A 14,527-nucleotide genomic window follows, 5' to 3' on the forward strand; every position below is an offset into this window, starting at 1 on the left:
ACAAGTTTTGGGGCCATTCCCTAGATCCGACGCTCGATTTCTAACGAAACCCTAGTTCTGTTGACCGCGCGGTCTACCCCTTTGATCGCATCCCATCGGGGTCCCCGGTGGGCATATGCCTCCATTTGAGCTTGGTTAGGTCATAGGTACATGTGGAAACAAAAATCATCCCATATGATATCAAGTTTCTCTCCGGTTCACGTACGAGGAGTTCCCCCCTATACATGCAGAATCTGCCCAAGTGTAGGAACCCCCTGTCCGAGAAGCCGGACACACCTGGGGGGTAGCCTTGGATATAGAACCATCTCAAATCACTTTTGTGCATGCCATGTGGACACACACAAGTTTTGGGGCCATTCCCTAGATCCGACGCTCGATTTCTGACGAAACCCTAGTTCTATTGACCGCGCGGTCTACCCCTTTGACTGCATCCCATCGGGGGTCCCCCGGTGGGCATATGCCTCCATTTGAGCTTGGTTAGGTCATAGGTACATGTGAAAACAAAAATCATCCCATATGATATCAAGTTTCTCTCCGGTTCACGTACGAGGGAGTTCCCTATACATGCGGGAATACCGCCCAAGTGTAGGAACCCCCTGTCCCAGAAGCCGGACACACCTGGGGGGTAGCCTTGGATATAAAACCATCTCAAATCACTTTTGTGCATGCCATGTGGACACACACAAGTTTTGGGGCCATTCCCTTGATCCGATGCTCGATTTCCGATGAAACCCTAGTTCTGTTGACCGCGCGGTCTACCCCTTTGACTGCATCCCATCGGGGGTCCCCCGGTGGGCATATGCCTCCATTTGAGCTTGGTTAGGTCATAGGTACATGTGCAAACAAAAATCATCCCATATGATATCAAGTTTCTCTCCGGTTCACGTACGAGGGAGTTCCCCCCTATACATGCAGAATCTGCCCAAGTGTAGGAACCCCTGTCCGAGAAGCCGGACACACCTGGGGGGGTAGCCTTGGATATAAAACCATCTCAAATCACTTTTGTGCATTCCATGTGGACACACACAAGTTTTGGGGCCATTCCCTTGATCCAATGCTCGATTTCCGATGAAACCCTAGTTCTGTTGACCGCGCGGTCTACCCCTTTGACTGCATCCCATCGGGGTCCCCCAGTGGGCATATGCCTCCATTTGAGCTTGGTTAGGTCATAGGTACATGTGGAAACAAAAATCATCCCATATGATATCAAGTTTCTCTCCGGTTCACGTACGAGGAGTTCCCCTATACATGCAGAATGCGCCCAAGTGTAGAAACCCCTGTCCGAGAAGCCGGACACACAGGGGGTATCCTTTGATATAGAACCATCTCAAATCACTTTTGTGCATTCCATGTGGACACACACAAGTTTTGGGGCCATTCCCTAGATCCGATGCTCGATTTTCGATGAAACCCTAGTTCTGTTGACCGCGCGGTCTACCCCTTTGACTGCATCCCATCGGGGGTCCCCCGGTGGGCATATGCCTCCATTTGAGCTTGGTTAGGTCATAGGTACATGTGGAAACAAAAATCATCCCATATGATATCAAGTTTCTCTCCGGTTCACGTACGAGGGAGTTCCCCCTATACATGCGAGACCCGCCCAAGTGTAGGAACCCCTGTCCGAGAAGCCGACACACCTGGGGGTAGCCTTGGATATAGAACCATCTCAAATCACTTTTGTGCATGCCATGTGGACACACACAAGTTTTGGGGCCATTCCCTAGATCCGACGCTCGATTTCGACGAAACCCTAGTTACGTTGACCGCGCGGTCTACCCCTTTGATCGCATCCCATCGGGGTCCCCGGTGGGCATATGCCTCCATTTGAGCTTGGTTAGGTCATAGGTACATGTGGAAACAAAAATCATCCCATATGATATCAAGTTTCTCTCGGTTCACGTACGAGGGAGTTCCCACTATACATGCGAGACCGCCCAAGTGTAGGAACCCCCTGTCCGAGAAGCCGGACACACCTGGGGGGGGGTAGCCTTGGATATAAAACCATCTCAAATCAATTTTGTGCATATCATGTGGACACACACAAGTTTTGGGGCCATTCCCTAGATCCGACGCTCGATTTCCGAAGAAACCCTAGTTCTGTTGACCGCGCGGTCTACCCCTTTGATCGCATCCCATCGGGGTCCCCGGTGGGCATATGCCTCCATTTGAGCTTGGTTAGGTCATAGGTACATGTGGAAACAAAAATCATCCCATATGATATCAAGTTTCTCTCGGTTCACGTACGAGGGAGTTCCCCCTATACATGCGAGAATACGCCCAAGTGTAGGAACCCCCTGTCCCGGAAGCGGACACACTGGGGGTAGCCTTGGATATAAAACCATCTCAAATCACTTTTGTGCATGCCATGTGGACACACACAAGTTTTGGGGCCATTCCCTAGATCCAGACGCTCGATTTACGACGAAACCCTAGTTCTGTTGACCGCGCGGTCTACCCCTTTGACTGCATCCCATCGGGGGTCCCCCGGTGGGCATATGCCTCCATTTGAGCTTGGTTAGGTCATAGGTACATGTGAAAACAAAAATCATCCCATATGATATCAAGTTTCTCTCCGGTTCACGTACGAGGGAGTTCCCCCCTATACATGCAGAATCTGCCCAAGTGTAGGAACCCCTGTCCCGAGAAGCGGACACACCTGGGGGTAGCCTTGGATATAAAACCATCTCAAATCACTTTTGTGCATGACATGTGGACACACACAAGTTTTGGGGCCATTCCCTTGATCCGATGCTCGATTTCCGATGAAACCCTAGTTCTGTTGACCGCGCGGTCTACCCCTTTGACTGCATCCCATCGGGGGTCCCCCGGTGGGCATATGCCTCCATTTGAGCTTGGTTAGGTCATAGGTACATGTGCAAACAAAAAACATCCCATATGATATCAAGTTTCTCTCCGGTTCACGTACGAGGGAGTTCCCCCTATACATGCGGAGATACGCCCAAGTTTAGGAACCCCTGTCCGAGAAGCCGGACACACCTGGGGGGGTAGCCTTGGATATAAAACCATCTCAAATCACTTTTGTGCATTCCATGTGGACACACACAAGTTTTGGGGCCATTCCCTTGATCCAATGCTCGATTTCCGATGAAACCCTAGTTCTGTTGACCGCGCGGTCTACCCCTTTGATCGCATCCCATCGGGGTCCCCGGTGGGCATATGCCTCCATTTGAGCTTGGTTAGCTCATAGGTACATGTGGAAACAAAAATCATCCCATATGATATCAAGTTTCTCTACGGTTCACGTACGAGGGAGTTCCCCCTATACATGCGAGAATCCGCCCAAGTGTAGTAACCCCCTGTCCGAGAAGCCGGACACACTGGGGTAGCCTTGGATATAGAACCATCTCAAATCACTTTTGTGCATTCCATGTGGACACACACAAGTTTTGGGGCCATTCCCTAGATACGATGCTCGATTTGGATGAAACCCTAGTTCTGTTGACCGCGCGGTCTACCCCTTTGACTGCATCCCATCGGGGGTCCCCCGGTGGGCATATGCCTCCATTTGAGCTTGGTTAGGTCATAGGTACATGTGGAAACAAAAATCATCCCATATGATATCAAGTTTCTCTCCGGTTCACGTACGAGGGAGTTCCCCCTATACATGCGAGACCGCCCAAGTGTAGGAACCCCCGTCCGAGAAGCCAGGACACACTGGGGGAAGCCTTGGATATAGAACCATCTCAAATCACTTTTGTGCATGCCATGTGGACACACACAAGTTTTGGGGCCATTCCCTAGATCCGACGCTCGATTTCTCTGACGAAACCCTAGTTACGTTGACCGCGCGGTCTACCCCTTTGATTGCATCCCATCGGGGTCCCCGGTGGGCATATGCCTCCATTTGAGCTTGGTTAGGTCATAGGTACATGTGGAAACAAAAATCATCCCATATGATATCAAGTTTCTCTCCGGTTCACGTACGAGGGAGTTCCCTATACATGCGAGAATCCGCCCAAGTGTAGGAACCCCACTGTCCGAGAAGCCAGGACACACGGGGGGTAGCCTTGGATATAGAACCATCTCAAATCACTTTTGTGCATTCCATGTGGACACACACAAGTTTTGGGGCCATTCCCTAGATCCAGACGCTCGATTTCCGAAGAAACCCTAGTTACGGTGACCGCGCGGTCTACCCCTTTGATCGCATCCCATCGGGGTCCCCGGTGGGCATATGCCTCCATTTGAGCTTGGTTAGGTCATAGGTACATGTGGAAACAAAAATCATCCCATATGATATCAAGTTTCTCTCCGGTTCACGTACGAGGGAGTTCCCCCTATACATGCAGACCGCCCAAGTGTAGGAACCCCCTGTCCCGTGCTTCGGACACACACAGGGGGTAGCCTTGGATATAAAACCATCTCAAATCACTTTTGTGCATGCCATGTGGACACACACAAGTTTTGGGGCCATTCCCTAGATCCGACGCTCGATTTACGACGAAACCCTAGTTCTCATTGACCGCGCGGTCTACCCTTTTGATCGCATCCCATCTGGGGTCCCCGGTGGGCATATGCCTCCATTTGAGCTTGGTTAGGTCATAGGTACATGTGAAAACAAAAATCATCCCATATGATATCAAGTTTCTCTCCGGTTCACGTACGAGGGAGTTCCCCCTATACATGCGAATACGCCCAAGTGTAGGAACCCCCTGTCCCGAAGCCGGACACACACGGGGGTAGCCTTGGATATAAAACCATCTCAAATCACTTTTGTGCATGCCATGTGGACACACACAAGTTTTGGGGCCATTCCCTTGATCCGATGCTCGATTTCCGATGAAACCCTAGTTACGTTGACCGCGCGGTCTACCCCTTTGATCGCATCCCATCGGGGTCCCCGGTGGGCATATGCCTCCATTTGAGCTTGGTTAGGTCATAGGTACATGTGCAAACAAAAATCATCCCATATGATATCAAGTTTCTCTCCGGTTCACGTACGAGGGAGTTCCCCCTATACATGCGTAATCCGCCCAAGTGTAGGAACCCCTGTCCGAGAAGCCAGGACACACTGGGGGTAGCCTTGGATATAAAACCATCTCAAATCACTTTTGTGCATGCCATGTGGACACACACAAGTTTTGGGGCCATTCCCTTGATCCAATGCTCGATTTCCGATGAAACCCTAGTTGTTGACCGCGCGGTCTACCCTTTGATCGCATCCCATCGGGGGTCCCCCGGTGGGCATATGCCTCCATTTGAGCTTGGTTAGCTCATAGGTACATGTGGAAACAAAAATCATACCATATGATATCAAGTTTCTCTCTTGTTCACGTACGAGGGAGTTCACCCCTATACATGCGAGAATGCGCCCAAGTGTAGTAACCCCCTGTCAGAGAAGCGGACACACACAGGGGAGTAGCCTTGGATATAGAACCATCTCAAATCACTTTTGTGCATTCCATGTGGACACACACAAGTTTTGGGGCCATTCCCTAGATACGATGCTCGATTTCCGATGAAACGCTAGTTCTGTTGACTGCGCGGGCTACCCCTTTGACTGCATCCCATCGGGGTCCCCCATGGGCATATGCCTCCATTTGAGCGTGGTTAGGTCATAGGTACATGTGGAAACAAAAATCATCCCATATGATATCAAGTTTCTCTCGGTTCACGTACGAGGGAGTTCCCCCTATACATGCGAGAATGCCCAAGTGTAGGAACCCCCTGTCCGAGAAGCCGACACACTGGGGGAAGCCTTGGATATAGAACCATCTCAAATCACTTTTGTGCATGCCATGTGGACACACACAAGTTTTGGGGCCATTCCCTAGATCCGACGCTCGATTTACGACGAAACCCTAGTTCGTTGACCGCGCGGTCTACCCTTTGATCGCATCCCATCGGGGTCCCCGGTGGGCATATGCCTCCATTTGAGCTTGGTTAGGTCATAGGTACATGTGGAAACAAAAATCATCCCATATGATATCAAGTTTCTCTCCGGTTCCACGTACGAGGGAGTTCCTCCCTATACATGCAGAATACGCCCAAGTGTAGGAACCCCACTGTCAGGAAGCCGACACACTGGGGGTAGCCTTGGATATAGAACCATCTCAAATCACTTTTGTGCATTCCATGTGGACACACACAAGTTTTGGGGCCATTCCCTAGATCCGACGCTCGAGTTCCGAAGAAACCCTAGTTACATTGACCGCGCGGTCTACCCCTTTGATCGCATCCCATCGGGGTCCCCGGTGGGCATATGCCTCCATTTGAGCTTGGTTAGGTCATAGGTACATGTGGAAACAAAAATCATCCCATATGATATCAAGTTTCTCTCCGGTTCACGTACGAGGGAGTTCCCCCTATACATGCGAGAATCCGCCCAAGTGTAGGAACCCCTGTCCCAGAAGCCGGACACACAGGGGGTAGCCTTGGATATAAAACCATCTCAAATCACTTTTGTGCATGCCATGTGGACACACACAAGTTTTGGGGCCATTCCCTAGATCCGACGCTCGATTTGACGAAACCCTAGATTACGTTGACCGCGCGGTCTACCCTTTGATCGCATCCCATCTGGGGTCCCCGGTGGGCATATGCCTCCATTTGAGCTTGGTTAGGTCATAGGTACATGTGGAAACAAAAATCATCCCATCTGATATCAAGTTTCTCTCCGGTTCACGTACGAGGAGTTCCCCCTATACATGCGAAGATGCCCCAAGTGTAGTAACCCCCTGTCCGAGAAGCCGACACACACTGGGGGTAGCCTTGGATATAGAACCATCTCAAATCACTTTTGTGCATTCCATGTGGACACACACAAGTTTTGGGGCCATTCCCTAGATCTGATGCTCGATTTCCGATGAAACCCTAGTTCTGTTGACCGCGCGGTCTACCCCTTTGACTGCATCCCATCGGGGGTCCCCCGGTGGGCATATGCCTCCATTTGAGCTTGGTTAGGTCATAGGTACATGTGGAAACAAAAATCATCACATGTGATATCAAGTTTCTCTCCGGTTCACGTACGAGGGAGTTCCCCCCTATACATGCAGAATCTGCCCAAGTGTAGGAACCCCCTGTCCGAGAAGCCAGACACACCTGGGGGTAGCCATGCATATAGAACCATCACAAATCACTTTTGTGCATGCCATGTGGACACACACAAGTTTTGGGGCCATTCCCTAGATCCGACGCTCGATTTCGACGAAACCCTAGTTACGTTGACCGCGCGGTCTACCCTTTGATCGCATCCCATCGGGGGTCCTCCCGGTGGGCATATGCCTCCATTTGAGCTTGGTTAGGTCATAGGTACATGTGGAAACAAAAATCATCCCATATGATATCAAGTTTCTCTCCGGTTCACGTACGAGGGAGTTCCCCCTATACATGCAGAATCTGCCCAAGTGTAGTAACCCCCTGTCCGAGAAGCCGGACACACCTGGGGGGTAGCCTTGGATATAGAACCATCTCAAATCACTTTTGTGCATTCCATGTGGACACACACAAGTTCTGGGGCCATTCCCTAGATCCGATGCTCGATTTCCGACGAAACCCTAGTTACGTTGACCGCGCGGTCTACCCCTTTGATCGCATCCCATCGGGGGTCCCCGGTGGGCATATGCCTCCATTTGAGCTTGGTTATGTCATAGGTACATGTGGAAACAAAAATCATCCCATATGATATCAAGTTTCTCTCAGGTTCACGTACGAGGGAGTTCCCCTATACATGCGAGAATCCGCCCAAGTGTAGGAACCCCCTGTCCGAGAAGCCGGACACACCTGGGGGGTAGCCTTGGATATAGAACCATCTCAAATCACTTTTGTGCATTCCATGTGGACACACACAAGTTTTGGGGCCATTCCCTAGATCCGACGCTCGATTTCCGAAGAAACCCTAGTTCTGTTGACCGCGCGGTCTACCCCTTTGACTGCATCCCATCGGGGGTCCCCCGGTGGGCATATGCCTCCATTTGAGCTTGGTTAGGTCATAGGTACATGTGGAAACAAAAATCATCCCATATGATATCAAGTTTCTCTCCGGTTCACGTACGAGGGAGTTCCCTATACATGCGAGTAACCGCCCAAGTGTAGGAACCCCCTGTCCCAGAAGCCGGACACACCTGGGGGGTAGCCTTGGATATAAAACCATCTCAAATCACTTTTGTGCATGCCATGTGGACACACACAAGTTTTGGGGCCATTCCCTTGATCCGATGCTCGATTTCCGATGAAACCCTAGTTCTGTTGACCGCGCGGTCTACCCCTTTGACTGCATCCCATCGGGGGTCCCCCGGTGGGCATATGCCTCCATTTGAGCTTGGTTAGGTCATAGGTACATGTGCAAACAAAAATCATCCCATATGATATCAAGTTTCTCTCCGGTTCACGTACGAGGGAGTTCCCCCCTATACATGCAGAATCTGCCCAAGTGTAGGAACCCCCTGTCCGAGAAGCCGGACACACCTGGGGGGTAGCCTTGGATATAAAACCATCTCAAATCACTTTTGTGCATTCCATGTGGACACACACAAGTTTTGGGGCCATTCCCTTGATCCAATGCTCGATTTCCGATGAAACCCTAGTTCTATTGACCGCGCGGTCTACCCCTTTGACTGCATCCCATCGGGGGTCCCCCGGTGGGCATATGCCTCCATTTGATCTTGGTTAGGTCATAGGTACATGGTAAAACAAGGATCATCACATGTGATCTCAAGTTTCTCTCCGGTTCAACTCCGAGGGAGTTCCCCCCTATACATGCAGAATCTGCCTAAGTGTAGGAACCCCCTGTCCGAGAAGCCGGACACACCTGGGGGGGTAGCCTTGGATATAGAACCATCTCAAATCACTTTTGTGCATTCCATGTGGACACACACAAGTTTTGGGGCCATTCCCTTGATCCGAAGCTCGATTTCCGATGAAACCCTAGTTCTGTTGTCCGCGCGGTCTACCCCTTTGACTGCATCCCATCGGGGGTCCCCCGGTGGGCATATGCCTCCATTTGAGCTTGGTTAGGTCATAGGTACATGTGGAAACATTTAGGATCATCACATATGATCCCAAGTTTCTCTCCGGTTCAACTCCGAGGGAGTTCCCCCTATACACGCAGAATCTGCCTAAGTGTAGGAACCCCCTGTCCGAGAAGCCGGACACACCTGGGGGGGTAGCCTTGAATATAGAACCATCTCAAATCACTTTTGTGCATTCCATGTGGACACACACAAGTTTTCCAGCGATTCCGACGCTCCGGTGGTCTGTATCTTGGAAAACCCTAGGGCGGGGACCCCGCAGATCTACCCCTATAGCTTTCTCCGTGCGAGGGTTTACCAATGGACTTTTTTACTTGTTTTGCTTTGTTTAGGACATATGTACATGGAAACCATAGGTTGGGCATACTTTACCATAAAATAGGCTCCGTTTGAGCCGTGCCGGGAGTTTGCACATACAGATCCTGGATTTTACCAAGTGCTAGCCCATGTATGTGGAAATCGTCAACGCCGGGCACATGCAAGGTTAGCCAAACCCTAGGGAGGGGACCCCGCAGATCTACCCCCTAGGGTTAGGGTTAGGGATAGGATCCGGGTGAGGTTTAGGGTTACCAAAATGTTCGCAAAATAGAAAGTTGGCTCGCAGAAGCGGGAAACCCTAGGGCGGGAATGGCCTCGGTTAAGGTTAGGGTTGGAGTTAGGGTTAGCAATGGAATTTTTCATAAATGTTTAAGGACATATGTACATCGATAGCAGAAGTTGGGCCTAGTGGCTCCGGTTGACCCGTATGCGAAGAGCGTCACCCGTGGGACCTACATATATACCATCTACGAATTCTTAAAAAATAGAACCTTTTTTTACATAATTCATACTAGTAAATAAATAATAGAAACATAATATAAAGTAATATGAGAGAGAGAAAAAAGAAAAAAAAATAAAAAAAATCTATATGCCGAGGGTGGCCGTCGGCATAGGGGGACCATGCCCTATGCCGAGGGTAGCCCTCGGCGTCTGTGTGACGCCGTGAGCGGGAAGTGACGGCGCGGGCGCGAGGGCAGGCGACGCCGGTGCTACGCCGAGGGCCTGGTTGACGCCGACGGCTGCCCTCGGCTTAGCCACCTCTACGCCGACGGCAAGTACACGCCGACGGTCTTCTTCCGGCGGTGCCCTGGCGAGGAGGTACGCCGACGGCCCCGATAAAAAACCGTCGGCGTAGTGTCTGGCCGTCGGCGTCTACCTCCATTCCTGTAGTGTACCTGCGTTGCGAGTCAAAATCTTTTTTAGAAATATGGTGTCCTAATTGAAATAGTGCACCTCCCTGTTTTTTTCTTTTAAGCTGATGCTTGCGATCATTAACATGCCTCCCTCTAACCAACGGAAAAAGAGAGTAAATGACAAAAAAAAACTACCACAATTATGCCACACATGTCACGGAACTACCAAATGTGCTCGTTTTGTCACATGACTACCACTATTGGGGCATATCTGCGACGCGGAGCACTGATTTTCCAATTTGCGAGTACTAACCCAATTTCTGGCAGCTGGGACCTACTGTCAGGTCTGACGTGGCACAAAACTGACGGACGCCACAACAGTTAGGGCGCCTGCAAAAGTTGCAGGGTCTTTTTGCAAAACTCCATTTGTCTGATGGGATTCGTAGCATAGAAAACAAAAAATTTCCTACCGCAAGAACGAAAACCAAGCCAAGATCTAATCTAGTAGACGGTAGCAACGAGGAGATGATGAGACTAACCCTCGAAGATTCGCAAAGCTTAACGAGATTAGATCTCGGGGTGGATGTAGACGATCACTTGCCGCTTGCAAAAGCGCGTAGAAGATCTTGATCTCGACGGTGCCACAATCGGGCAGCACCTCCGTACTCGGTCACACGTTCGGTGTTGATGAAGACGACGTCCTTCTCCCCGTTCCAGCAGGCAGCGGAAGTAGTAGATCCTCCTCGGAATCCCGGCAACACGACGGCGTGGTGGCGGTGGTGGTGGAGAACTCCGGCAGGGCTTCGCCTAAGCGTATGCGGAGTTACGGTGGAGGAGGAGGCGGCTAGGGTTTGGGGAGAGGGTCTAGGGCGCCGGCCACTTGGGGGCTTTGGCCTAGATGGCTTGGGTGTGGCCGGCCCCCTCCCCTTGGCCCTCATTATATAGGTGGAAGCCCCAAAGAGTTGGATCCCAAGTCTTCGAATAAGACCCCAAAAGCAAACCTACCTTTGGTGGGAAACCTACCCAAGGAGGGAGTCCCACTTGAGGTGGGGGGTGGCCGGCCACCATAGGTGGAGCCCACCTGGGACTCCCCCTCTAGGGTTTGGCCGGCCATGGATGTGGAGTCCCTCCGGGACTCCACCTTCCATAGTGCCTTTCTTCCGGACTTTTCTAGAACCTTCCATAAATGCACCGGATCATTTCCAAACTTGGAATATGACTTCCTATATATGAATCTTATTCTCCGGACCATTCCGGAACTCCTCGTGATGTCCTGGATCCCATCCGAGACTCCGAACAAAACTTCGAACTCCATTTCTAAATTCCATATCTACTCAAACGACATCAAACCTTAAGTGTGTCACCCTACGATTCGCGAACTATGCAGACATGGTTGAGACTTCTCTCCGACCAATAACCAATAGCGGGATCTGGAGATCCATAATGGCTCCCACATATTCAACGATGACTTAGTGATCGAATGAACCATTTACATACGATACCGATTCCCTTTGTCTCGCGATATATTACTTGTCCGAGGTTTGATCATCGGTATCACGATACCTTGTTCAACCTCGTCTCTTGACAAATACTCTTTACTCGTACCGTGGTATGTGGTCTCTTATGAACCATTCATATGCTTGCAAACTAATTAGACGACATTCCACCGAGAGGGCCCAGAGTATATCTATCCGTCATCGGGATGGACAAGTCCCACTGTTGATCCATATGCCTCAAGCTCATACTTTCCGGATACATAATCCCACCTTTATAACCACCCATTTACGCAGTGGGGTTTGATGTAATCAAAGTACCCTTCTGGCATAAGTGATTTATATGATCTCATGGTCGAAAGGACTTGGTAACTATGTATCGAAAGCTTATAGCAAATGAACTTAATGACGTGATCTTATGCTACGCTTAATTGGGTGTGTCCATTACATCATTCACATAATGATATAACCTTGTCATTAATAACATCCAATGTTCATGATCACGAAACGATGATCATCTATTAATCAACAAGCTAGTTATACAAGAGGCTTACTAGGGACTTCTTGTTGTTTACATAACACACATGTATCAATGTTTCGGTTAATACAATTATAGCATGGTATATAAACATTTATCATAAACACAAAGATATATAATAACCAATTTATTATTGCCTCTTGGGCATATCTCCAACATTGTCTTCTTCCGCTTCTTCTTCCCCGTCAGATTGAAGCAGCTCGGTGGCTGCCCCGACGCTGTTCGCCGACGTTGCGCTCCAAGCTGTGCTCCGCTGCCTACTGCTAGCTATAAGAGCCCCTCCGCCACCGCGAGGAGCCCTAGCGCACCGCGTCTTCCTCTCCCTGGCTATGTGCTCACGCGCGCCGAAACCCTAGGCCTGGCCGCCGAAGCTCCATGCCTCTCTGAGCCTCCCGAGCCCAGATGAGCGTCGACGAAGCTCTGCCTCGCCGCTATGTGTGTTCTCTCCGACGCGCGCAAGCCAGGAGGCCGGGAATCAACCGCCCCGACCCCTTCTTCTCCGCAGTGACCGAAGCTTTTCGTCGTCGATTCCGTCGATGCGCACCCCCCTTCGAGCTCGCCGTCGCCTCAATCCGCTACAGGGTGAGCAGACGGTCCTCCCGGACCCCTCCATCCCCTCGCTCTCGCCCTGCAGCGCGCCCGCGTCGTGCACCACCGAGCGCCACCGCGGTTGCACGTCGCCGGTCACGCTCCAACATGGATGGCCACGGACTCGACGCACGTGGGAGTCCTCCTGGTGCACCGCGCGGTAGCCTCTTGGCGCATCAGCGGCAGCCTAGTGCGTTTGGGCGGCGCACCGGCGGCCTAGCTCCGATTGTATGGGGCGTGCAGAGGAAGGAGAAGACCCTCTCCGTTTGTTTTAATGGGATTTCTATTTTTTATTTTTGTGTGGGGAAATTGGATCCGTGTGTGACACCAAAATATATTACCAGGTTATATTTGCAAAATAAAACTAGCGGTTAGGTTTTCAACTGCCACGTGGTCCTGACAGGTGGGCCGAATAGTCAGAAAACTGTTTAAGAGGTCTAAATAACGAAATAAGTGCTCCGCGTCGCAGACATGCCCCAATAGTGGTAGTCATGTGACAAAACGAGCACATTTGGTAGTTCTGTGACATGTGTGGCACAATTGTGATAGTTTTTTTTGTCATTTACTCGGAAAAAGAAGCACATGCTCTAACTTTACGAAAAAGGTTACATAGCTCATTGGTCATAGGACCAAACACAATAGGTATCAAGAGCAGCCAGACATGGATCGCTGGTACGTGTGTCATTCGGGGCAATTTTTGTCTCGTTTGGACATGTCCGAGAGGAGCGCTCAAATCAGCCATATCTATTGGGCCAGGCCGCTTTGGAGTAGCTTCCGCTCACTCTTCCTTAAACTACTCCAGGCATCCTCTTTCCTAATGAATATAACCATACTCTGAATCAAAATAAGTTGTATATGAAAAAGATGTGTGTCGATGACTCGATGCTATGAATCAACTCTGGCAATTGATTTCGAGTTTCGTCGGTCGTAAATCATAAATTTCGTGTATGCAATTTTAAGCGAATTTTGCCAAATTTATCGCACACGCTCAATCGTTTGAAATTTTCTTTGAGGAGTAGGTTCACCTCAACATATCACATGACTCTCATGGTGTAAGGGTTTGTTTCGGTGGATATACATGGATAAATAAATGACCCGCTAGTATACTGTAATTCACACGTATGTATGTGTATATTTTGGAGTACTCTTGCTCAACTTCTTACGAGTTTTGCCAAATTTATCGCACACGCTCAACCGTTTGAAATTTTCTTTGAGGAGTAGGTTCACCTCACCATTTCGCATGACTCTCGTGTTGTAAGGGTTTGTTTTGGTGGGCATACATGGATAGATAAATGACCCTCTAGTATACTGTAATTCAGTACTCTTGCTCAACTTCTCACTTGCCATCTTCATGAACGGCAATGTGGTGATGATAGGTGAGAACTGAGAGGTGATAATCCATGGTGGTGGTCATCCTGGTCGTTGGTGGCGGCTGGTGTTATTTCCGCGCACCGTCCTGATATACCGGCGTGACCGCATTGGCAAGGTGTTGCCCGGCTAACGTAAATGACGACATGAACGGCGGCGTCGTGGATGGTGACGCGTCACTGTGTTTTTTTTTCACGCCGTCGTGACATGCCGGCGTGGACGACATCGGCATGGTGGCGTCATGCTTTGTGAAGGGCGACATGGCGTAAGGCTTTGTGCTCGGCGACGTGGTGCTTTTACCAGCGTAACATTGGTGTCAAGGTGATGTTCCTTTCGTGATCGGCGACGTTGTGATGCTTGTGACCGGTGGTGTCATGG

The sequence above is a fragment of the Lolium perenne genome, chromosome 4 (assembly GCF_019359855.2).
Source record: "Lolium perenne isolate Kyuss_39 chromosome 4, Kyuss_2.0, whole genome shotgun sequence".
NCBI lineage: Eukaryota > Viridiplantae > Streptophyta > Magnoliopsida > Poales > Poaceae > Lolium > Lolium perenne.